We start from the raw sequence: 25011 nt of genomic DNA, 5'->3' as shown, positions 1-25011 counted from the left end.
ACTGCTGATAGAACTCCTAGGAATCTGGTCCGTCTACCTGCTGACCTGCACGGCATGAAACGCAGCGTCCACAAAAAGGGACGTCAGTACGAATAATGTACCGAGTATGTAAGGCATGAATAGTAATATATGGAAAATATGAAACAGGGATAATGACAAAAAAGAGTTATAGCACATGTCCTGAGGTAGAAACATAACCTGTACATATAAGTGCCCTTGGGCAGATGTCATGTATGCTTAGCTTTCCTTTGAAAATCTTTTCTTGTTCATATATATATAAAAATAGAACATGTCATATTGCCGAGGCGTCGGCAACCGATCCATTTAACCATAAATATACACATCCCGCGTCCGGGACGATATCTTGTCAAATAATGCCAACTGATCAGGTGGATATGCGTATATAACGCGCTGCCCTTATCTCCATCTTCCCCGTATACATATGCATGCATCATGTACATATATCAGCGTCTATAGCGCTCTGGCTCTTTCATCATATACATATACGTGTGTCATGTACATACATCAGCGTCTATAGCGCTCTGGTTCTTTTATCATATACATATACTTATAACATGCATACAACACGCTCGAGATTCCAAGAAAACCATGTCCACGTCGGAGTGACATAAGGTCGGTAGCCTCCGATTACATTATGAAATAATCATGAGCGTCATGTCTCACCTTGAAGGAACTAGTATTATGAGGCGAGACTATCAATGAAGAATAGCACTAAGAGAAAACATGGGACAAGATCGTAAAACTCATAAAACATTACTTCGTGCACCTTAGAGTCTTTGGAAAATAGAGTCATGCCAAAGGAATAGAGTTGGACTCAAGAACTAGTCCATTATTCTTGTATTCATATTGAATCCTTCACTTAAGGCTTTTAGACATGCAATCGTTCTCGTCGTTCTCGTCATAGACATATTCTCTTTTTACATCGTTATTGTCATTATCATCTAGGATTATTCTCATTAGAATAGCTACATTACTTGTCATTAGATAAGCGGTATAAGGATCAAAGGTTTCCTTTAGGTTCTACTTCAAAATAGGTCAACCGGAACAATAGATAAAATCCGGGATCCATGGGCCCACCTCGGGTCAAATGAGGAGGCATATCAAATTCACGTTCGTTACATTTCATGACGTCTCCTGGGAGGGTTTTATGGTAGTCGGGACCTCTCTATGCGAGTTCTAGATATTTAGGAAGTCTTTCTAACATTTTGCACAATTTTTAGTTCAATTCCATTGAACGAAACGTGGAAAACTTTGGGTGCGGATTCCGGAGAACGGAGTTGTCCCCGCGGCTCGTATCCGACTTATTACATCTAAGACATGCCATAGAAAGAAGGGTGAATCCTTACATACCTCTTTCCGCTCTTTATGCAATTCCAAACTCAAGTTGGAAATCCGCCAAAATCTGCAAATTGGTCACATTTACCAAACTTGATTAGAGCATTTAGAATTGGATTCTTAAAGTAATACTTGGCTACCGAAATTTTGGCAGCACTTCCCCTGTAAATACACCATCACCAAAACTCAACCTAGCAAATTTTTAATCAACAACAATCCGGGAATTCCACCCGGCCAAACTATCAACATAATGTCAACAACCATACTAACAATTTCCATATTCAATCCAAAATACATTCTAACACTTCCATTAACATTCTACTTCCTTCAAGACTTTCCAATCCCAATAAAAGCTATAACAACCTTATAATTTATATTCAAACAACACCATACTAACATCATTGTCTTCCCTACATGCAAAGACATTATATACAATTCACATAATTTCTAAAACAAGTCTCCAATTACTACAACTTCACGAAGCACATCCAATTTTTCATTATCAACATAACATCCACAACAACAACAACCAATTATTAGATAAAATAGTTAAACCATCTTTCCTACACACACCCATAGGCACACGGCCACAATATAGTTTTTCTCTTCCATGAATTTCATCAACTTTTACATGCTACAACACACAAAATCTCCCATAACATATAAAAAAAGAATTAAACCTTACCTTTTTCTTCAATTCTTCACTTAGCTAGAAATCTCAACTTGCATGAACTTGTGTTTTTCTTGCTCTAATGAACACTCCACCTTGCTAAGGACCCTTTAATTAGTTGCTTGGATAGGAAGGAATAATTTTTTATGAAAATCTTCCAAGGTTTTGTGGTGGCCGAAAATGGCCCTTAGGTTTCTCTTCTCTCTTCTTTGTTTTCTTATGTTCTTGGAGGTTCTAGAGGATTGTGGGAAAAATTAGAAGACTTGGTCTTCTTTTATTCCCGTGGATTTTTAATCCAACATGGGCTTGGCCCATCAAGAAGGATGGATAGCCAACCTTGGCCCAAAAAAAAATCAAGCCCATTTGTTTTTGTACTGCATGACAAATTTTAATTTTTTTCCAATTTCCAAATTTGCCCTTCGTCTCCCTCCATAATTCCACGAGTCATATTGCGAATTTACCTTTTTGACCCTAGCCTTTCTTATCATTTCCACTCCTAAACTTTTCATAACCAACTCATATGCCAAACAAAACAAAAAAATAAGGCCTTGCTTGTTGTCTTCCCGCGATTGTCTTGAATTTTCCGATTGCACAAAAATGCGGGATATAACATGTTAGTTTTATTTTATAGATTAGTTATGTTTTGGTATCACATGTTGATTCAACCAGCCAGTTGGTTTGCTCGGTCACAGGCAGTCAGGCATCGGGTGCCGTGTTACGTCCAGGCCCAGGTTCGGGGTGTGACAAAGCTTGGTATCAGAGCCCAAGGTTCAAGTGTCTTAGGGAGTCTATGAAGCCGTGTCCAGTGGGGTATATTTTATATGTGTGAGGGCCCCACACATATAAACAGTTGACCACCAAGACATTCAGGATTTGTCTAATTTCTTTCTACTCTAGATCGTGCCATGAAGCTTAGAGCAATAAGTAACTTCTCTTCTTATCGAATTACGTACGTTTCGAATGCGCAGGTGACGAATAGGTAATTCATGGCCCAACTGAAGTTGATTATACATAGGGGTTCAATTGTGAAGTACTTGTTGGTAACAAATGAGACTTGAGGTGTTATTGAAAGGTGAATAAAGTGTAAGTTTCCCGAGAAAGGGTATTGTATAATGAATGGGAAGTTGAATGATAATGATGTTCTTGAGAAAGGAGAATGGGATACAACAGGTAGAGGATATCAAAGAAATTAGAAAAGGAGCTAAGTCTACAGGAAACGTAAATCATGGAGGATTTCAAGGAGGTGGTAGCAGACAGTTTTCCACCGGAGGTCATCAGGACCCACTCCATCTGCAGCTAGTGCCCTAGTCTTGAGGTCGAGATATGATAAAAAAAGGTCAGTTCAGCTAGAAACAGATTTTAAGAGCACCAGCCTCACAGTGACATACCAGTGTGAGCCACAGAAGTTTTCAAATCTTATGTGCAACAAGTGTTATAGGGACACAAAGAGGTGTATCATTTGGGCCTTAATGTGTGTTTCAGTGGCTCCTCTTAATTCTCAAGCCCAGTCAGGTTGTAATACAGCTAAGCCTGGTATTTCAGTTCTCAGTGAAGACTGCTTGGAAGCTTAAGCAGGTGGTCAGCATAAAGAGGCATCCCCAGTTATCACCACAAATGAAATTTTCGTACGAACTATGCCTGTTAAGAAAAGTGGTATGTATGAAATAATAACCATGAGCAGACGATATTAAATTTTCGGGAATGATTTTAGTTTGTTTATGTTAAGATCAGAGTTAGGGAGTACGATGGTTATAAGTTACTATAAGAAGTAATTATTATTATGAGATAAGAAGATGTGACAGTTCTCGCTTAAGTTATGTGAGTAAGTGTTTATCCCAGATGTGTATAGTCTGATACGATTTTGAAGTGTATAGAAAGTTTGGGTTTAGTTGTTCCAATCTTTCATATAAGATAGATGAAAGTTTGTTAAGTGTGATCCATAGTTCAGAAAAGATAGTATACAACCATAGATTAGCGTCACATGATGAGGGAGAGTTAGAAATAACTTAGGTTATTCAGAGCAAAATAAGAAAATATGAAGCTAGAAGGTGATTAACAGAAAAATAGTAAGTATGTTTTGAGTAGATACAATGCATTAGCAATTTCAGCAGAACTATTAGAAGTATGATTTGATTTCCTTATTTAGATAAACACCTTAAGTGGGTGACAGTTCGGATACATCCGAATGTGTGTAAGAAACCAAGGGCTTAAGTTAAGTTCAGAGTAGAGTGATTAGTGGGAGAAGAAATCAGCTAAGTCGTAAAAGAGCAAACTACAGAAGAATAGCCTTTAAGAGTTGTCCTAAGATTTACAGTGTGAGCAGAGTTAAGTCGTTAAGATGGAGTATGCCAGTTATGAATACAGTAGCAACCCGTTCATGTAAGTAAATTTAGTTTTTCCCCATGAGAAATTGCTCAGATGTGAGTCAAAAAAAAAGTCGTCAGTGTTGTAGAGTACAAAGGAATTACAGAAGATAAGGAATGTTAATTGGATCCCATCAAAAGGGAAGAATTTGTAAGTATAAGATGTTAGCCTTGGTCTAAGGGGGAGATGCATAAATCGCCAGTAAGTCCAGTGAGATAAATGAAAACCCCAAGGGTTAGTATGAGATATGAAGAACCTTAGTTCAGTTAGGTTGGCATAATGAGATAGTCTCCATAAGGAATATGCCTTAACTTAGAGGAAACCCGAAATGAGTAGAATAATCATCGAACGAATCGTGTCAAGTTCAATTATTATTGATTAGGCGATCACAGAAAAGCTATAAGATCATGCCCAGTTATGTGTCCCAAGGGTAGTGCCATTCTATGAGACTCTAATCTTTAGGGTGCTAGTCATAGACTTAGCGCACAACAGTACTATGAGTATTTCAGGAAGTATCTCAAAAAAAAAAAAAAAGGAAATCAAGTATGGGAAATACAACTCATGATTTAGGTAGATAAGAGAACTATAGTGAAAGAAGTTCACCGCTTATCCAAGCTAGGAATTCGACTTTTGGACTCCGAAGTAGGTGGAGTTGTTGCCCAGAACATGTCTTATTCCTCCTTAGTCATCGAAATTAGAGAGAAGCAGTTTGGTGATTCCTTGGTGATTCCTACTTGTTGCAGATGAAAAAGGGGATTCACGAACATAAAGCGTCAGCTTCTGAACAAGGGGGAGATGGCGGTACCATGAGATATCGAGGCAAATTATACATTCCAGATGTAGATGGGCTCAGAGAGCGGATTATGTCAGAGGATTATAATTCCAAAATGTGGCAAGGGTTTGTGGCTAAGTGGCCCAAATTTTTGCAAGTGAAAGCTGAATACTAGAGGCCCTGCGACTTGTCTCAGAATATAAATATTCATGTTTTAAGAATGGGAGATGATAAATATGGACTTTATAATAGGTTACCTCATTCAATTAGGAGGCACGTTCCGATTTGGTTGATTATGGACAGACTTATGAAGTCGACACACTTCTTGCCCGTTAAGATGACAGATTCAGCACCAGACTATGCCAAGTTGTTATTCGAGAATTTTTTCGACTTCATGGGACCCATCATCCATCATTTCAGATTGTGGTGCCCAGTTTACAGCAAACTTCTAGAGATCATTTTAGAAAGGATTGGGTACGAGGGTTAACCTCAGCACAACTTTTCAACCACAGACCGATGATCAGACGGATATGCTATTCAGATCTCATGTTATAATATTCATGTCAGCTTAGTACTCAGATATCAGTCCAGTACTCATGTATTCATGCCAGTCCAGTATTCAGTTAGTGTGCTAGTTTTATATTCTGTTATCCAGTATTCAGTCAACCCAATATTCAGTTAGTGTGCTAGTTCCGTATTCAGTTAATCCAGTATTCAGTCAGCTTAGTATTCAGTTAGTTCAGTAGACATTCAGTTCAGTATCTCAGCAATTCAGTAATCATGTATTCATTCAGTTCAGTAACCATGTGTCCTTGATTTCAATGGTAATTGGGAGGACCACCTTCCTCTTATTGAGTTTACTTAGAAAAATAATTACCATGCTAGTATTGGGATGACACCGTTTGAAACCCTTTTTGAGCGAAGGTGCAGATCACTGATTGGATAGTTTAAAGTTGGGGAAGCAGACTTGTTAGGACCATATTTGGTCTATCAGGCTATGAAAAAAAAACAAGCTGATTTAGGAGCGTTTGAAAACGGCTCAGAATTGCCAGAAGTCTTACACAAATGTGAGACAAAGAGATTTAGAGTTTGAATTTAATGATTGGGTATTTCTTAAGCTCTCACCTATGAAGGGTAGCATGAGATTTGGTAAGAAGGGGAAGCATAGTCCCGCCATAATGGACCATAAAGAATCCAACAAAAGGTTGGTCAATTGGCTTATGAGCTTGAGTTTCCACATGACTTGATTATTGTGCAACTAGTGTTTCATGTGTCCATGTTGAGAGAGTGTGTGAGAGACCCGTCATTGGTTGTCCCGACTGATAGCATAACAGTCAATGATAATTTGACTTATGAAGAAGTCCCAGTGAAAATCCTTGATCGCCATGTTCGCAAGTTGAGGACTGAGGAGGTAGCCTCAGTAAAGGTTTTGTGGCGAAGTCAGAAAGTTGAAGAGGCTACATGGGAAACCGAAGAAGACATGAAGTCCAGCTATCCCTATCTCTTTGAAGAATCAGGAGAAATCGGTGAACGTACTGTGCCTTCCCCTCTCAAATTTTTCCTTCTACAGTTTCTACATTATCAGTATTCAGCCTGTTAGACAGTTAGCTTATTAGTTGTTCAGTTCAACAGATAATTCAGTTCAGACCCTTTTCAGTTCAGTTTTCATGTGCTCATGTCTCGGCAGTCACTCTTTATCAGAATCCATCATTCGAGGACGAATGATCCCAAGGGGGAGATAATGTAACACCCCGTATCTTTGAACTAAGGTTAGACTCATGTCAATAGATCTTTAGTGGAAAAACTGAAGGTTTGAACGTTTTGCGAAAATGGTTGATAGGCCTACTTCGGGCAGCCATAAATCCTTGATTAGTTGGGAATTTGAGAAAGTACCCTTAATGAAAGTTGTAGTATGTAAAAATACCTTTCTAACGATATAAGGACCAGGCCAATCAAAGATCGGAGCAAGGAGATATGATCGTCTCAATATGGCTAATAGTAAGGCACTTCAAATTCTATAGAATTGGCTAAGTTTTCGATACCTCTGCCTTCCAGTCAAATTTCGTGCAACTCCGTTGAGCATTTGAGGCAACTTAAAACATGAAAGTTGTAGCCCTTTGAAATAGCTTTCCAACGGTTTATTGTGGATCCTAAACAGAGCTCCGTACAAAGAGTTATGTCCATTTTACCGAACATTACGCAAAACCGACACACGTTGCTTCTCGGGGCGCGTGAGCGCGCGTGCAATGGCCCCTCTTCGTGGGCCAATCGCACAAATCTGAGTAGTGACCTGCAGAATGTCGCACGATGCACCCGTATCGCGGACCCATCGCGAAACAGGTCAATATTGGGTTAAAAGTTGGGATTTCGCGTTTTAAGTTATATTTAACCTTGGGGTTTATTTTCCTAACACCCCTAGTCACGAAAAATCACCCTAAAGTCAGAGGGAACAAGTTCCAAGCCTCAAGAACCCTACAAGGTAAGTTTTATCATAATTCTAGGTTAAATTCAAGTCCCTAATCTCTTTCTAACATGAGTAAACCCTTCTAATCAATAGAGTTGTGAGTGGAACATTATTGTTCGGCGTGGAAACCCTAGACCTCGAATTCAAGAGGATTGAACGTCAAAAAGGTAATGCTTCTACACTCTAATCATTCATAATAGTGAATTTATGAGTTCTTGGGAGAATAGTAAATGGGTTTAGTAAAGAGAATTACACGAACTATAGTAGGGTTTTGGATTGTTGACTTGAGATTGTTATAATGATATGGGTGATGGAGAATAATGTTAATTACACCTAATTGAGATTGTAGAATCACCTAGATGTAGTAGAATGGGAATTGGGTGAAGAAACACCATTAATGGAGATTGTGGAACTTTATGCCCACTAAGTGTTTGATAAAATGCTTAGATGTCCAAAGCATGAATATTATTACTAATATAGAATCCCTTTGACTTGTATTGATATAGATTAAAGTTGAAAGGGTTGACGAACATTGTATTACACTCAAAGGCTGGAGTTAAGGTATGTGAGGCTAACTATCTACGTTAGGGAATGATCATGATTCTCCCTACGCCTCATTCTTCATACTTGTCAGTAATTTGACTCAGAATATAGTTTAGCCCTAGTTTCATGGTATGGTATAGAACTGTTATCTTCTAGGGTTGCAGTTACAGAATTCGTTCATTGTTGTCACTTTGAACATCATGAACTCAGCACGTAATCGTTATAGACTTATGCATTGTTATCACATGAGTCTCAGTCAGTGTATAACCAATTATTTGCATGAGTCCCATAATTAGAAACAGTTATCATGCTATCAGCTATAGCCAGTCTCAGTTTTGTAAATTGTTAATGTTGAACACTTGTATCTGTATTTTTGGGCCCTAGACCACAGTTTATGCATACGTATTGCTTGGGCCAGAGGCCACAGTTAAATTTACAGTTTTACAGGTGATTCTTCATCCAGAACAGGGAGTATTTCAGCTTCTTGCTGTCCTGTTTAGTTCAGTTTCAGTATTTTATTGCTTCAGTTGTTTTACATACAAGTACAATTCAAATGTGTTGATGTCCCTTTTATTGCTTGGGGGCCTGCATCTCGCGATGCAGGCAACGATATACAGGTTGACGACTCAGCTATTGAGGAGTGCACGTATCCGCTACTGGTGAGCCCCAAATTCCTTCGGGGCGTTGTCAGCTATCTAGTTAATTCAGTTTATAGACAACTTTATTATTCAGTACTCTTAGAGGCTTCATAGACATAGTTCAGACAGTTAGATATTTGCTATGTTAGCCTTGTAGACAGTTATACTCAGTCGTCCAGTTGTTTTGGTGTAGCCATGTTGGCTTCTTTCAAATATGTTTAGATTGTCTATGTATTTCCGCATTATGATATTTCAGTCAGACTTTTAGTTAATCAGCATGTGTTAGTTTTATTTTATAGATTAGTTATGTTTTGGTATCACATGTTGATTCAGCCAGCCAGGTTGTTCGCTCGGTCACAGGCAGTCAGGCACCGGGTGCCGTGTTACGTCCAGGCCCAAGTTCGGGGCATGAAAGATCTCCCGTCTTTTGAATGTAAGAGATGATGTATTTTGTTTGAAAAAATAAGTATAAAGTTTTCATCTTTGTACATGTTGTTTCGAGGAATATGAACTTATTATGTTTTTTAAATATCCCATTTTTTATTCTTGCTTAACTCATACTTTATTCGTTTCGATCCGTATAGCAGGTTTGGAACAACTTATCTGAGAACTCGTATATATACGAAAGTGTTTATTTTTTAAGGAAATGCTTTGTTTAAAACAATTTATGAAATTGGTTTTGTGCTCTTGAACTTTTATAGTCAACATTTGATTTTGAAAGAGATCTACTTATTTTGGACCCAAATGAATTTGTTAAAGGGGCTTTTGGAGTGTTCAAATACTCCCCTTTTTGTTTTCTTGTAAATGGGCTTTGGCCCGAAAAAATCATCTTGTGTTTTTACCATTCTTGGCCTTGTCCATTTCTTGTAAACAATCAGCGGGGTTTTGCCTCAAATTGTTCCAAGCTAGTCATAAAATACTTGCCTATTTTTATCCCTTAGCTCTAGAAGACAAAACTTGGTTTTGATTTTTTGGGAAGATAGTCCGTTTAAAACATTTGCAATACTCAGAGCCTTTTTTGAAATACTCTTTTCATTTTCTTGTTTGAAAGGTTTAAAACCAAGTCAAGTAATTTAATTAATCCAATATTTTAGTTATCAAAATCGTGACGCTAAATCTGGGTTTTTGAAAGAAATAGTTTCGAGACTTAGAGTCGATCTAGACGGCATGAGCACCGTTTGTCCTAAGACTACTAGTTCGCACAATAAAGATTCCACTATAACATGAGTTTGTACAAGTTTTACAAATACATAGAAACTAAAAACAAGATAACAACGAACAAATAATGTAAAGACTAGGGGCGTACCAAGCCCCTAGCCCGCCATTTACACCCACGGCTGGGCCGTCTGCGCGCCAAGCTTTCACTTCGTCTTTGATGACTCAGTATCTCCGAGGAAGGAATTTTCCTTATTGGCCTGAGGCCCAATAGACAGGCTGACTCGACCCACATGGCCATGTGGTGAGAGGGGAAAGAAAAAGGAAAACCGATTAGTTATAATTTTTGAACTCATCACTATTGTACTAGATAAAAAAAAAAGGAATATACATCAAACATGTACATCAAGGCAGGCTCAACCATCACAATTATACTAAAAGAAAGGCCAGATACATCAAACAAATACAAGTATATCACACCAGATTCTACAGGCCAAGCTAGGCAGTTATGCCAAGGCTTATATGTGAACACCACCAGGCCTATTGGCTGGTCTTTGGTAATGAGGAGGAAGGGTAAGTTGCTGCCCCCGTATTCCCGATGCCACACAAGTTCCAAGGGGTTTCACGAACCCCAGGCATGGCTGGTCACCAGGGAAGACTAAGACTAGACCTCACCCGAAATTGCCCTGTCCCATACCAATTCAGCCTTGCAAATATAACCAGAACCCAGGATAACCCACTTCACAGCTGTCCAAATTCACCCACAATGTACTTCCATAAAACAAATAAACTCATGGACTTGTAGTAGAAAAATATGACCATACAAACACTCATGAGAACGGCCCCAAAACAGGCTAAATGAATCAAAGAAATACTTAACCCAGCCCACAGTCATAAGGTGACACAACTACAGCCTAGAGGCTTATAAATGGGACAGGGTCAAACCAACATGGTCATAGAGAAAGATAGCACAACTATGATACCAAAGATGGAAGGATCTAGGAAGAAAAGTTAAAATCACACATAATCAGGACAAGGGCACACAGGCTGTGATATACAAAGGGAAAAATCAATACCAAACACACCACCATGAGATGAACTAGAACATCTTGGCTTCTGCCAATAAGAAGAGTATACAGAACCAAACAAGGATATGGCCATGGCAGGGAAAGGGGGACAACTGATGCACTCTTAAGGATAGGTAAATAACACCAAATAAGGGAAAATAAGCAAGCAAAATCTGCACCTCTACCTAACCTCCCATCTTTGCCTCTTAGTCTAAACTCCTGAGCACAATTATTCTTTACTTTGGTCAAAGCTAAAATCAGACTTACTACATCAATGCCAACTTTAAACTGGGGAGGGGAGTCTCACTAACCCTGGGGGGGGGGGGGTAAAATCTAGGTGGTTTTAAGAATTCTTGGCAATGAACCTCAGCCCCACAAACCACAGAAGTGTGTCACGGCCCAGCCCACCATGACTGTTACACCTCGGAAAATTTTTCCGTTGGTACGTAAGTGAACGAACTAGTGATAAGTATGAGTGCATGAGGTCCATGAGCAAGAAACGACGTTTGATGACCTTAGGCGAGATTTAGATGAGATATAAGGTGAGCAATGCATGTGCATGGACGTGGGTGATTAAAATGAGAAGTCTAAGAGATATGAAAAGTTGCAGATTTGAAATCTGCCCAGTGGTCGTAAAGTGCAAAATACGGACCGTAAATTGGTATACGGTCCGTAAACTGGCAGTCGTAAATTACCATGCAAGACTTCGACTTTCTGCCCAGTTGAGAAATGGTAAAATACGACCAGGAGGACGGACCGTAAAGTGATTTACAACCCATAAACCATGGTCGTAAATTACCATGCATGCAGCCAAAGTTTCTGGTTCTGGAAATGGTTAAAGACGACTATGAGGGACGGTCCGTAAACCTCCATGGACGACCGTTGTTCACCCAGCACAGATTTTTGCAATTCATTGAATAAGGGAACCAACACTTATTTTATTTCATTACAACATTACACCACTTCTCTCTAAAACCTCTCTCTACATTTATTATACAAGTTTTCAAGGATATTTAAGGATCAACAACATAAAACAAGGTGAATCAAGAGTAAGAACATCATCAAAGATCATCTAGGTCAAGAAATCCAAATGGAGAAAAACTAGAGTTTTGCTCAAGGTGGAGTATTATTAATCAAGGCTTGTTCCTACAACTTATAAGGTGAGATTCATGATTTTTACATGATGTTTATGGTGTTGAAGAGTTGAAATACATGGATTGTAGAAAATATGGTCAAGTAGGTCATGAATGATGAATAGTGACATTTTGAGGAATAATTTGAATTGAATCATGAATGTTGTCGTGTTGTGATATGAATGCATTATAAATGGTACTAAGATCATGAACTAGACACTTTAGACGAATGGACGAAGTTGGATGTTATGACCATGAATATGGGTGAATTAGAGGCAAATTAAGGAAGCTAGATAATGTGGATAATGTGAATGACTAATGTCCATTGTTATGATATTAATGAAGGTATAGACGCTAGCATTGGGAGGAAGCGTGCAAATGTAGAATAGTCCGACGAAAAGGTATGTAAGGCTAACCCTTCTTTCATAAGGCATGGTTCCTTGGTCAAACTCTTAAATCCTCTATATGAGTATGTTGTATTCAAACGATTGACACTCCGAGCTCATAAGCTCACGATCCTCGATATGTGCTACGATTGTACTACGCACCCCATATGACGAGTAAGCATAAGATATAGATGTAGTGAAAATGATGATGATAGTGATGGCGATGATAATAATAATGATGCTAAAGGTGCCTACGGGCTATTATACTTACATGTGCCTATGAAGGGCTATAATGACACCCCGAGCTTATAACGCCGGGTAGGATATATGTATATGAATATGTATAAAGTATGTATACGATTACGAAACGTGCGCACACCTCTGCAGATGGTACGGATAACCCTGAAGCCTTGGTAGGGCCAGGTATGAGTAACCTTGAGCCTTGGTTGGCCAAGTATGTATGAAACACCGATCCTATGAGGTCGGGTATGCTATGTAAATGCCATGTATATGAAATGACTATGTATATAATATGAATATGAATGTGATAAGACTATGTATAAGAATACGAATAAGGACATGTATACGAATATGAGCACAAGTATGGTACGAGTACTATTATGGAATACGGATGATGACGTAGGTGTACAAATACGTATGAAAAAATGGAAAGTCCTACGAAAGGCAGGTAAGCGCTATGACGATGATATTATTGTCTCCCCCCTCCTATGCTATTTCATATGTTGTTCATGATTCTTATTTATTGATGTTGCTCATGCTTTACATACTCAGTATATTCTTCGTACTGACGTCTTTTTGTTTGTGGACGCTGCGTCATGCCCGCAGGTGCACAGGGAGACAGACTTGATCCATAGCTGCCTATTTGGAGATTACATAGAGAGCTCCATTTCCTTCGGAGCCATATCTTTTGGGTACTCATTCTTTTGTGTATATAATGATGGGCATAGCGGGGTCCTGTCCCGCTAATGTGATATTTATACTCTTAGAGGCTCGTAGACATGTGTGTGTGTGGGTAGATGTGTTTGGCCTTGTCGGCCTATGTTTTGTATATCATTTTGTCGGCCACGTTGGCCCATGTACATTGATGTGGCATAGATGCCTATGATGATATAAATGTGTTGTTGTCCAAATGGGACTAGTTGAAGAATGAATGGAAATGCATGTATAATTATGTGGCTCACCTAGATGTAAGCATAAGAGTAAACTAAGAGGGTGCCCGGGTGGGCTAGCACCGGGTGCTCGTCGCGGCCCCGAGTCCGGTCGTGACAATGACCGGCACCCAACTAAATCCTAGTGGGCGAACCAACACACAAGATCTCTATTCATTCTCGTCTGAATTTTAGTTTAAACTAGTCAAACGATTATACTCATTCACGTACCAAATAAACTAGTTAAGTCAAGCCATAAAATACTAAAAACAAATGCGGAAGTCTAACTATTACAATTTCCCCAAAATCCGAAAGTCATCGTGCAGGACTCTAAGCCAAAACACGTCTAAGAAGTGAAATCTATCTAATGAATATCCATAATGTCCAGAAAAGAAAAGACATCATAAGTAGAAGATCCTCGGACAGCCTTGCATGAGAAGGAGCTCACCCCAAAATCTGTCAGCAAATCTCCTCCACGCAAGATGTGAGGACGAGTAGCGGTCTCTATATCAAAAGCTGCACTCAAAGAATGCAGCAAGGTAGTATTAGTACAAACACTATGTACCGGTAAGCATTATTTGCCGAATAAGATTAGTATCATGCATATCTTATGAAATCAATAAAATAAACAAGCTAGTTAATCATACATGATTATCAATGCATCACAACAAGTCAACCACAGACAAACATAACAAATCACCGGATTGCCAAGAATCACAAACACGTTAACTACCACGGAGATAAAAGTACACTATACGCCCACTCAGTGTACACACATGCTATCTGATGTCATAGCTCAGTAGTCATGACCTACAGGGGACCCATGGTGTCCATGTACCACTCATTCCGAAACACTCCTCAGACCCGAGCACAACCTCCACTCCGAAACGAACCTCGGATGCGGGATATAACAATAGACCTCTCGTTTTCGGAACAAACCTCGGACCATGAGCCCAGCATCTAGGCCACATATGTTCCCTATTATACCTCTCACAGAACAGTGTTTCTTACCCACTCAATATCCATATTCACTTCGTCATTGCATGTCACAATAACCTCGAGAAGACTATATTAACTTCTTGTCACAATACAGCCATAGCAGATTAAATCACACAGAAATAATGGCATGAAGCCTACACCACATTCAATCACAAACACATAGGAGCTTAACTACACAATATCATGTAATGAATAATAGACATGCTTTCTTCTAATGAAATCACAAGCATACATTCAACTAAACAAAGTCTAACTCAAGTAAACCGTAACCAACCTCAAAGCAGAGCTGGAACAATGCAAGTCACTCCACTACAGCCTTTCCTTTCCTCAAAGACTTAGAATGCTCAAAGTCTAGAAATAGGGGACCCAATGAGTTATAATACTCAATCACAAGTTCCAACGCAAGAAAACCCTCCCCTTACCCCATTCCAAGGGTTGGATGAGTTTCTAGGTGATAAAAAACCTATTTAGACCTTTAGTACTCATTAAACATCAATTTATAACAACATTCTATCAATATTCCCTTACAAGAGTTTTTCCATGGCAAAGACACCATTTTTATAGAACCCTAGGTCTCCAATCACTTAGTTTATGTCTCTAAATGTTCAATTTATGATCAAGAACAACTAACCAGCGCATTTAGATGATAACTAAGCGATAATAATCATAACCCAGCAAGTTTAGAAGTTCCATTTATATTCTAGGGTTTTCTAATTCAATTTCACCATTAAAGACCCATGAGGACAGTTATAATCATGGAGGGGAAAGGAATGATAGAATGGAAGCAAAGGAACTTACTTCAAAAGATTGTCTTGCCCTTGCTTGGAAATTCTCTCTAAGTGTTTGTTGGGAAGTGTGTTGGGGTGTTATGAGTGAGAAAATAAAACTAAGGCATTTAAAACCCAGCTACTGCCTCCCATCGACCGCTGCGGCGGTCGCTATGCCGCTGCAGCGGTCCCGCTATAGCGGTCCCCCACTTTATCGACTAACCGCTATGGCGGTCGCTTCACCGCTATAGCAGTACCGCCATAGCGGTAAACCTTCCGCCATAACAGCCACCAATAAAATGGTTGGCCGCTGGAAGCGGTCGAGGCACTGCTACCGAGGTACCGCCACAGCGGTAAATCCACCGCTGTCACTACAACAAATGTGTTATTTAGCTACGAAATTATTAAGTACGATACAAAATTTGTCACTAATTGTTCACTTTTTGTGACAAAATTTACCTTTCGTATTTAAATACATGAGCCATATAATTTTAGTGACGAAACACATAATTTCGTAGCAAAGTTTCATCCACTAAAGTTTCCCACCAAAAAATGATTTGGCGCCATTTATTAAGTAGTATTAGCGACGAATATTAAGTTATCAGTGACACATTTTTGTCACTAATAATGCACCCAATTTGTGACAACCTATTATTTGTCTTAAAATTAGTTATATTTTGGACACGAAAATTTTTTGTCACAAAAAATATGTGGTTGCAATAGCGACAAATTAGAGTTTGTAGTTAAATGTTGTAAGCTTTAGCCACAAAAAAAAATTATATTCAATTGTGACATTAGTTTTTGTCACTAATAATATAAGAAATCAATGACGATCATTTTATTGTCTCTAATGAACTTGCAACTTAGTGACAACCTAATTTTGTCACAAAATATACAATGTTTAAATAGCGATGATTTAAACTTTGTAGTTGAATAATTAACTATTTACTACGAAAAGAATTTCGTAGCTGACTATAAAATGATCTTAGGCTACGCTTGTTTATGATTACAAGTGACAACTTGCAAACAATTTTTCAAGCGCTTTCTATAGGACAAGACGAAACCATAGAATGGTATGATAATGCCGAACTATGTCTTATGAAAAGGCAAGTGCCAATATAAATATAAAACCTACTGTAAGTTAGGATCTTGATATCACAGAGAACAATTATACAGAGATAGTGTCGACTTGCAAGCCTAGACTTTGAAAAGGTGCTAAATGTTTTATGAAATTTTGATTAACTATTTACCACCAATGTGAAAAATGAAATAAACTAAAAAATGAAAGCAGTAATGAAAGAAATTAACCCCCTAGAATTTAGGATATATTATGATAAGGCACTGTAGTGGCAAAAAAAACTATACACGTCCAGAGCTAGGGTAAACATATTATATCCGGACCTAACCCAAGATAACCATCACACCTAAACAGAAACGACCCATGTAGAAAGTCATTCGGCATATAGTCCTACCTATATACCGACTTGCATCCGACCAGATCTAGGCTTTAGGCCCAAGGCTATGCGGGATAAGGGTCCACATTTCTAGCCTCGTATAAGCCACACTCATTTTCGCTTCAGTAGGTGTTAACTCCTGTTGACAAGTTTAAAGGAATAAGATGGACGTCCAACAACTTCCACAACAACCTCCGTGAGATCAGAGGAGTAGATATCGGCTAGCTATTTAATTCAACGAACTAACTGAATACTTATAATCCAATCGTGGCTCCAAGCAAATACAAGAAAAATGACAAATTAGAGGGTCATCGAACACTATTGTACAATACATAAAACAACATATTTGACTACATATTTATTTTCTTATCTTACACTTGTACTTTCACAAAATATCATTGTATTTTCCTTTTAGCTTCCTTCGAAGCAGCTAGCTTGGACCACTACAAATACATATGTATGTACATATATAAAGTAACCAAATCCATCTTTTGCTATGTGGTTCAATGGTAGTATTTTAATTTAATATAGTGGAAAACACTCAAATATGCCATCGAACTATCTGAAAAGGCTCATTCATGACACTCGTTAATAGTTGGGCTAAAAAATGCCACTGCTGTTACCGTTTTGGGTCATATATGCCATTACTCACTAACAAAACTCTACTACTACCAGATTTTGACACGTGGCATTATCTAAGCCCTTTATTTCATGAGTGACATATATGAGTCATTTCATAGTTCAGTGACATATTTGAGCCTTTTCCCAATTCCTATATAAACCTCAATTTTTTCTAATTATACGTAACAAGCTTATAAGGACAAGTTTGCCCCTTATATTAATAACATTATTATTTTACATGGAAAAACTATGCTCTCTTGTTTAATTAGATTATGAATTTAATCTTATTATACATCCTTCACAAATTTTTACGTAATTTGCGGCTCTATTTTTTTTTAAAACATATTAATTTATCTGAGAAAAAAGAGACAGATTTAAAAAAAGAGTACACTAAAGAGGTGTAGATAAGTACGGAAAGTTACATATGTGAAAAAATTTGCGGTGTTAATAGTGGTCGGGATCAAAGGCTCAAATCTGTCAAACTCATATGTACTTTTCTTACTTATCTACACCTCATTAGTGTACTCTCTTTTATGCCCGTCTCTTTTTTTTTTCTTAAACAAGTTTTATCCGTTTTTTAAATATTTTTGAAGAGTCATAACGTACGTCAAAATTGTGAAGGATGTAGAATAAGATTAGATTCATAATCCAATTAAATAAGAGAGCATAATTTTTCCATGTAAAATAATAATGTTAGTAATATAAAGGACAAACTTGTTCTTATAAGTTTGTTACATAAAATTAGAAAGATTGAGTTTTATATTAGAATTGGGAAAAGGCTCAAATATGTCACTGAACTACGAAATGGCTCATATATGCCACTCGTAAAATGAAGGGTTTAGATAATGCCACATGGAAAAATCATGAAGTAGTAGAGTTCTGTTTGTGAGTAATGGCATATATGATCCAAAATGGTAACGTCGGAGGCATTTTTTAGCCCAACTATTAACGAGTGCCATGAATGAGCCTTTTCGGATAGTTCAATGGCATATTTGAGCCTTTTTCCATTAATATAATAAAAAAAAATTATAATGTTTTGTTAATTATTTTGCAATGTGTAGGGCATCGGAACGAAGCAATTCTTCCTCAAGAAATCAATTCCAAGTATCATATCGAAATGTCCCAAAGGGATTACCATCAAACTGTGTTTTCCAGCCCAAGGTCCAGCAAGCACTTTCACATCATACGCATACCTTCAATTAGTTGGGCCACTTGATTCACAGTCTTCATATAAGACGGACTCTTTGTCAACTTAAGTCCAAATTTTGCAGCAAGTTTGACATCAATAAAAGTGTGAGTAGCTCCAGTATCCACCATCACCACTAACACTCTATCGTAAACCTTCATTTCTATGTGCAGCAACGAAGAATGAGGGTAAGTTGATCACTCCCCCACCGTGTTCACTAATGAAATATGATTGTTCAAGAGTAAACGAAGAGGTTTTGCCAAAGCAGCAACTACACCACCCTCCTCATTTGTGTTTGCATTTCATGCAAGCATAACATTCAGCATTTCACGATTTGGACAACTCTTGGCCAATTGAGGCCGACCACAAGTCCAGCAACCTTTGTCATTTGCTGAATTCTTCTTGTTCTTTGAATTTTCAGTGTCCACAACCGCCTTTCCTTTGTCGTTTGGTACGCGGATTAAATTATCCCAGGATTATACTCTTGGAACTAATTTATTCCATTTGGGAGGTGAGATAAAATTATCTCAAGTTTGATGAGATAAGGTGGGATATTCCAGGATTAAGTTTGGGACTAATTTTATGCAATGTTTGTAGAAGAAGTATAAAAGTAATTCCAAACTTAATCCTGCAACTAAACATAGTATAAAATTAATCCCAGACTTAATCCTGAAATATTTCACCTTATCCCGAATACCAAACGACTCTGAGGTATATGTGTCAAAAAGTGAATAGCGAGGGTAAATTTGTTTGGAAAAATATAACAAAAGGTAAATGTAAATAACAATATTTACAAATTAAAAAGGGGTAAATTAACCATTTTCCCAAAATTAAAAAAATGAGAAATCAAAATGTGGTCCCCCAAATTCTCCCCCCTTGCTTTTCCCAAATTCCTATTCCCTCCAAATTCTATTTCCCCATCAAATCAGATTCCCGCTCCCCAAATCCCACTCCCCACGATTAATGCCAAAACATTATATTCAGACCTACGCTCCCAATCTCACTTCTTTTAGTGAACTGATTCTTTAGGGTTTAGTTTAATTCTTTCACTTTCTCGGTATCGCCGGTGAGTATACCTTACATTCTTTTAATTTCTTGTGAAGTGCCAGAATCAGCAGGCAACTGCTATTTCACGAACGGTAAGTTTCTATCTATTTTTCTCCCTCTCTTTTGTATTTTTTGTAGTTTTAATTAGGTGATTCTATCTCTGAATTTCTGGCAATGAAATCAAAATAATTAGATATATCTAACCCTACTAGCTTAATTTTTGAGTAGTTGAAATTGATAAGAGGTAACAAAGTTGCAATGAAACTCTCACGGCCTATTCAGACTTCAAGCCTTCATTCTCTGACTCCGAAGCAGCGAACCTTCAGTAAGTTCCCATTTATTAATCTTTCTATTCCAAATTTCATCCTTTACTTGATTAAGTTTAGTTGAATCTTATGTATATCTATCTTGTGGGGGACCACTTTTTTACTATTTTTTAGGTATGCTGTCTTGATAGATGAGGAGGGGTATATAGTCTCAAAGCTTTAGTAGCAATGTTGTGAACTCATATGAGAGTGATCAAAACTCTGTCAATTTTAGAGTCACTGGTATCTTCATTATAATGTTATTATTTTATTATTCCAAGATTTTAATTGTTGAATTTGTTTTCTACTCCTTATTCTGTTTGCAAGATAGATATAAAGTTCAAATGCACTGATGACGATGAGTACGAATTGGAGGAGTGCGTTATTCGGATTGAATTGAGAAACTAATTTGGATTAACAAAATTTGAGATTTGATGGATGTAACAGGGTTCCAGCGGATGGAAGATACTAATGGCTTTTAATATTCTCAAGTGAGTGTTGTTTCAGTTTCACAATTTATCATTTTTCACATCATTTATTAATTAAATTAAATATGTTTTTAAGGTGTTGATGTGTGGGTTCACGATCAAAGGGAGTAATGCTGTAATGAGAAAATTAATGAGGAAAAGAAAATAAGCGTTCGTGAGGGAGGAGCAAAGAGTTACTATACATTATGTTGTGACTCTAGGAAAGGTTAGTAATATAAGGTATCATGAAATGGCGTGTTTATGCACTTAACAAGCTCATTTCTATTGTGTGATAATAAAAAAAGGCTTTTTATATTTAAGAATTGTTAATCCCCATTGTCATCCACTTTACCTTTGTTACTTTCAAGTCAGATGTGTTATTTATTAAGTGCTAAATTATTTTGATATGGAACTACTTTGTTATTGTACTGTTTAAATTTGTATATGCTAGTTAAGGCTTATCTATAACATGTTGTCTAATTTTATTGATACATTTCCAAATTTTTGGTTGTAGGTCCCCAATTTCTGTCTATGTGGTAGATAGAAGCTCTGGCAGTTTAATAAATATATTAAAATTATGGCGAAGAATATAAGGAGCGAGGGACTTCAATTAATGTCTTGTTTCACGATTATGGTTAATATGACATATTGGAGACAATTTCAGAGAAGATTTACCAAAAGCTAGAAGAATAAAAGTAGGGTAAGATTCCCTTAGACATAGTCTTCATTAAATTTTCATAAAGGTAGTTAGCAACTACGATCAAGTTAAATTGATAAGAAGTTTAGCTATCCTGTTAACAAAAATTCATGTTTGTTGAGAAAATGAGGAACAAGGTAAACATAATTTTGAGTGTTTGTGCAAATTTTAAGAATTATTCTGTTGTGAACTTTTATGTGTAATGGTTCGTATCTCAAATTAGTACAAGATTCAAAACTTGAGTTCCATTTCTCGCGAAAAAGGACAGGTTGTTGAGTTCTGTTAGTTTTCAGAATCCCCTATTATAGGGTAGTAGGTAAGTTCAAGAAATTTTTATTTTTTCTTTAGGTCTTCCTGAATTCCTCCTTTATATTTTCTAGTTAAGTGTATGATTTCCTAAAATGTCAAACCGATAGTTGAATGTTTCTGGACAATCCTTTGAATTTCTCATGACAAATTTTACTTTCAGTATCTGCACTTTATTGTATTTTGGTAGTTTATGATGGAACTTGTGATATGTATATTTATATTGAAAAGACCTAGTTGGAAAATGAGACTTCTCGTTCAAACCCATTAAGGAGATATGGATAAGTGAATGAAATTCTTAGCAGTAGTTATCATCCTTATCTCTCTATGTCTTTTTTTGGTTAGAGGCTTCTTCACACTTTTCCAGTGTTTATTCTCATCTAGAAGGTACTCATGATGACTTAATAAAGTAATGCACTGTTGAAGCCACGACTAATGAGCAAGAAGCTCATTTGATTGGAATTTCCTCAACTCAGGTAATGTCTAATGCTCTCTCCACTGATGTTGGCTGCTTTTAATATACTACCTTAGCAAAACATCCTAAAATACTGTAATCGTTCCCAACACTGTCGCATGTGCCTTAACATTTGCAACTTCGAAAGTTGCGTCTTTTGACCCTGTTAAGCTAATGGCAACTGAAAGCACTACTCAAAATCCATTTTCCTTGCTACAGACTTATCCCAATATTAGCAAAGGCCTAATGAAAGAGAGAACATTTGAAAGATGCCATGAGCCTTTTGTTATTCTTGGTAAATCACAAGTAATTGCTTCATGTTTTCCTCAAGAATCTGTCTTGATGTAGTTTCTTGGAATTAATGGATCCTTCTTTGGGCAGTGAAGGGGAAATTGGTTTGTTCAACAGGAGGTTTAGACAAAATCAAATGAATAGAAGTTGAACTGTATGAAGTGTTTGGAAGGACTTTTGGCCTTTTAGGTATTTTCTGGATTTGCCTTTCGCATAGTGCTGACTCGCGGGACATATTCTTGATTTGCACAAGTTTCTATTTCTACTCCTTTTTGATGGATATGTTCTAATCTTGGGTATGCTTAAACCAGCTTACAGATTTTGGTTTGCCAAATATTGGACTTTTGAACAGTACAAATGATCAATCTGGACCCGGTACAGAGGATGTAGTGCTTCCTGATGTTGGTAGTCAACAAGATCTAGATCTATCAGACAAATCTCAACAGTCTGCTGTTGGTACCCTGACTATTTGGCTCCGGAAATTCTTCTTGGAACTGAGCACGGTGAGAAAGAAATTGCTATGCTACACTTGGTGACATGCTGTTACTTCCTCCCCATGTCACCCTTGACTAAACATAAGAACATGACATAAGATAAATAGGGGCGTTAGGAGTGAGAACGAAAGGAACATAAGTAGAATTTACTGCCTGATTATATGTACAGGTAGCGATATTGATTAGTGGTCAGTAGAAATTATTTTATTTGAACTCATCACTGGGATTCCGCCTTTCAATACCTAGCCTATTGAGGTATTATAATACAGTTCATAACAACATGTATAATTGGTGTTAAAGCACTCTTTACATAGTCCTCTATTTTGAGTTTCATTCACATTGCAATTATCTGATATCGTTTTTTGTCATATTGAAATCATAGGATATGGAAGATGATATCTCACTGCATTTTCTGGTGCATTTAAATGGAGAAATCAAACTGTTATGGGGCAAAAATACTATATAAATGGCACTATTTAAATGGAGAAATCGGACTTTATGATGTTGTTAGTTTTTTCTATTAATTTCAGGGCATATAATCGTGCTACGATCAAATTTAGAGGACTGGATGCGGATCAATTTCAATGTGAATGATTACCATGATGATCTAAAGTGCGTGTAGATAGCTAATTATTGACCCTTACATTGTTAGATGTATACTCAACACTAAGATCACTGGTGAAACTTGGCACATGGTCTTAAGCACTGAGGGCATGTCACTTAATCTAACAAATTACTGGTATTTTGTTTGTAGTATAAATTGATGAGTTCTGTTTGAGCTGAACTATTTTTGTTGGGTTGATCAGGTCCTAATAGAGAAGGCCAATCCATTGGTGTGATTGCTGATGGTGAAGATGCCAATGGGAAGCCTCACAAGCTCGGATTGTATTCGATTACTAGCAATGCCCTTGGTGACTCCAAAACTGTAAGCTCTTAATTCCTATTTATTCCAAAAATTTCACATATTACAGTTCATTCTTAACGGATTGATGAACATATGTCTAGAGTGTGATTTATATTGACATTTATCGTTTTTACCAACAACAATAGGTGATATCTTCTAGAATACAATTAGATGCAACAGATGATGGTTATGATAATCAAGAGCTGTTTTCTCAAACTTCAATCAAGGTATCTTCCCACTTTACTCTGCTTACTCTGTTGTTTCATAGTAAATACTACTATTGTTCAGATAGAGAAAGCATTTTTTTAAAGTTGGTTCCTTTAGGAAGTTCAGTCATTGCTCCAGGAAACTGCTCAGTTTTTACGTATATTAGAAAATGAATATTACATTTCCTGATTAAAAATCTATTGTCTGGTTAGTTCTTGTAACATTCCTCTCTGGTATCCATGTCATAAATTCGGTATTATTTTGAATGTAATAAATTAGTTTGAAAAATGTCTTAACTTTAAAGCTGAGGAATTACTTTATGATAATGATGCCTACTTGTTTCACTATTGAGCATTTGTGTCTCTGTATTCTGATAAAGAGGAGGTTTTTTGGATTATATGTATGCTAATCCTCTGTTTGTGTTTTTTCAAGTATAAAGAATGTTGAGATTCTTTTGGCATATTTCAAATTTTTCTGAATGGCGTTTCTTTTTATGTAAGAGATGTTTATCTCTATTTTCAAATAATTGGATGTTCTTGAGGTCTAGCCTGCTTAGAATTGGTAGTATCAATATATTATTGGTTGAATTAACTCACTAAGCCGCCTTTTTAGCAGTAGCTTCGACTAATTTTGACCATTGATGGTTACCGAAATTTCTATGTTCTTCAAGTCTTAGCCTCGTTGAAATTCTTATCAATATTTGATTTCCATTGTATGCACCGCCATTTCCTCCGAATTTGATGGTTTTGATAAATCCTACGTAATTGGTTTACTATAAAAATTTCCTAATTTCTATCTTTAGGTGCTTTGCTATTTGCGCATTTAATATAAGAAGGATAAGGTTCTTCAACAACGGGAAATGAAGTCAACCACAACCAGGAGTTTGAAGATAGGAATAGTTTGGAGACATCTTATGTTATTTTATGGGTTATGCATATATACGGAGAAAATGTATTCTAATGTAATACTTTATGTTGTTTGGCTTTTAGCAATGAAATATTCTTATATAATTCTATTTCCTAGAATAATCTTACTGACTACGAATTAACATCGTAATTTATGACAATTGCAATTGTAATTAATTATGGCAATTTG

The 25011-nt window shown here is 37.1% G+C and overlaps 1 long non-coding RNA gene across 9 annotated transcripts; it reads left to right on the top strand.

The window, feature by feature from the left end:
• The first annotated feature begins 19619 nt into the window (after positions 1–19619).
• Positions 19620–24966, top strand: LOC132603472 (uncharacterized). Of its 9 annotated transcripts, none has more exons than XR_009568334.1 (12): positions 19620–19883; positions 20020–20116; positions 20232–20587; positions 20661–20789; positions 21078–21263; positions 21951–22042; positions 22240–22315; positions 22402–22814; positions 23336–23417; positions 23612–23730; positions 23856–23936; positions 24719–24966. It is a non-coding gene; the product is annotated as an uncharacterized LOC132603472 (long non-coding RNA). The 9 variants fall into 9 exon arrangements; XR_009568335.1 differs by having other exon boundaries at positions 21078–22042; positions 22402–22500; positions 22623–22814; XR_009568332.1 differs by having other exon boundaries at positions 21078–22042.
• The last annotated feature ends 45 nt before the right edge of the window (positions 24967–25011 follow it).

Source organism: Lycium barbarum, chromosome 7 (genome assembly GCF_019175385.1).
Source record: "Lycium barbarum isolate Lr01 chromosome 7, ASM1917538v2, whole genome shotgun sequence".
NCBI classification, from domain to species: Eukaryota; Viridiplantae; Streptophyta; class Magnoliopsida; order Solanales; family Solanaceae; genus Lycium; species Lycium barbarum.
This window is presented reverse-complemented; position numbering and strand designations above follow the sequence as displayed.